Here is a 2500-nt window from a genome sequence, read left to right on the forward strand (position 1 = left end):
TTGTTTATGGAGAGCTTAGTGATATTTTGAGAAGAGTATAGTATTTGTTTGTATTGAAATATAGCCTCTAATTTGTTTGTGAAGACCTACAGCCTAATATCTGATTGTAAAGAGCTTTCCTCTAATATTTGTCTGTTGGGACCTTTAACCTATCATTTGTTTGTGAAGAGATGTAGCCTAGCATTTGTTTGTGAAGAGATGTAGCCTAGCATTTGTTTGTGAAGAGATGTAGCCTAGCATTTGTTTGTGAAGAGATGTAGCCTAGCATTCGTTTGTGAAGAGATGTAGCCTAGCATTCGTTTGTGAAGAGATGCAGCCTAGCATTTGTTTGTGAAGAGATATAGCCTAGCATTTGTTTGTGAATAGATAAAGCCTAGCATTCGTTTGTGAAGAGATGTAGCCTAGCATTCGTTTGTGAAGAGATGTAGCCTAGCATTTGTTTGTGAAGAGATATAGCCTAGCATTTGTTTGTGAAGAGATAAAGCCTAGCATTCGTTTGTGAAGAGATATAGCCTAGCATTTGTTTGTGAAGAGATGTAGCCTGGCATTTGTTTGTGAAGAGATGTAGCCTAGCATTCGTTTGTGAAGAGATATAGCCTAGCATTTGTTTGTGAAGAGATAAAGCCTAGCATTCGTTTGTGAAGAGATATAGCCTAGCATTTGTTTGTGAAGAGATATAGCCTAGCATTTGTTTGTGAAGAGATGTAGCCTAGCATTTGTTTGTGAAGAGATGTAGCCTAGCATTTGTTTGTGAAGAGATGTAGCCTAGCATTTGTTTGTGGGGAGATAAAGCCTAGCATTTGTTTGTGAAGAGATATAGCCTAGCATTTGTTTGTGAAGAGATATAGCCTAGCATTTGTTTGTGAAGAGATAAAGCCTAGCATTTGTTTGTGGGGAGATAAAGCCTAGCATTTGTTTGTGAAGAGATATAGCCTAGCATTTTTTTGTGAAGAGATATAGCCTAGCATTTGTTTGTGAAGAGATGTAGCCTAGCATTTGTTTGTGAAGAGATAAAGCCTAGCATTCGTTTGTGAAGAGATATAGCCTAGCATTTGTTTGTGAAGAGATAAAGCCTAGCATTTGTTTGTGAAGAGATATAGCCTAGCATTTGTTTGTGAAGAGATGTAGCCTAGCATTTGTTTGTGAGATATAGCCTAGCATTTGTTTGTGAGATATAGCCTAGCATTTGTTTGTGAAGAGATAAAGCCTAGCATTCGTTTGTGAAGAGATATAGCCTAGCATTTGTTTGTGAGATATAGCCTGGCATTTGTTTGTGAGATATAGCCTAACATTTGTTTGTGAAGAGATAAAGCCTAGCATTTGTTTGTGAAGAGATAAAGCCTAGCATTTGTTTGTGAAGAGATATAGCCTGGCATTTGTTTGTGAAGAGATATAGCCTGGCATTTGTTTGAGAAGAGATGTAGCCTAGCATTTGTTTGTGAAGAGATGTAGCCTAGCATTTGTTTGTGAAGAGATGTAGCCTAGCATTTGTTTGTGAGATATAGCCTAGCATTTGTTTGTGAAGAGATGTAGCCTATCATTTGTTTGTGAGATATAGCCTAGCATTTGTTTGTGAGATATAGCCTGGCATTTGTTTGTGAAGAGATATAGCCTAGCATTTGTTTGTGAGATATAGCCTAGCATTTGTTTGTGAAGAGATATAGCCTAGCATTTGTTTGTGAGATATAGCCTGGCATTTGTTTGTGAAGAGATATAGTCTAGCATTTGTTTGTGAAGAGATAAAGCCTAGCATTTGTTTGTGAGATATAGCCTGGCATTTGTTTGTGAAGAGATATAGCCTAGCCTTTGTTTGTGATATATAGCCTAGCATTTGTTTGTGAGATATAGCCTAGCATTTGTTTGTGAAGAGATAAAGCCTAGCATTTGTTTGTTAAGAGATGTAGCCTAGCATTTGTTTGTGAAGAGATAAAGCCTAGCATTCGTTTGTGAAGAGATGTAGCCTAGCATTTGTTTGTGAAGAGATATAGCCTGGCATTTGTTTGTGAAGAGATGTAGCCTAGCATTCGTTTGTGAAGAGATATAGCCTAGCATTTGTTTGTGAAGAGATAAAGCCTAGCATTCGTTTGTGAAGAGATATAGCCTGGCATTTGTTTGTGAAGAGATGTAGCCTAGCATTTGTTTGTGAAGAGATATAGCCTAGCATTTGTTTGTGAAGAGATGGAGCCTAGCATTTGTTTGTGAAGAGATGTAGCCTAGCATTCGTTTGTGAAGAGATATAGCCTAGCATTTGTTTGTGAAGAGATGTAGCCTAGCATTTGTTTGTGAAGACCTAAAGCTTAGTATTATCCCCCCCGCAGTGCTACTCTACCCAGGAAGAGGAAATAGCCTAGTCAACAGTGAAAAGTACCTCACGGACTTCACCTGTGACTTCTACTTGGCTAGGTACCCGTTTGACCGCCAGTCTTGCTACCTGATGTTTGTGCTTAATTCTGCTTCCATCGATTCAATCAGGTGAGTGGTGTTAGAAGTGTGTTAGGGT

The 2500-nt window shown here is 38.4% G+C and overlaps 1 pseudogene; it reads left to right on the forward strand.

Annotated features, from left to right (window-relative positions):
• LOC147469414 (uncharacterized) overlaps positions 1-2500 on the forward strand; it is an 11843-nt pseudogene that overhangs the window by 4585 nt on the left and 4758 nt on the right.

The sequence above is a fragment of the Penaeus japonicus genome, unplaced genomic scaffold (genome assembly GCF_977035675.1).
Source record: "Penaeus japonicus unplaced genomic scaffold, GWHDUDI00000001_assembly GWHDUDI00000021, whole genome shotgun sequence".
NCBI lineage: Eukaryota > Metazoa > Arthropoda > Malacostraca > Decapoda > Penaeidae > Penaeus > Penaeus japonicus.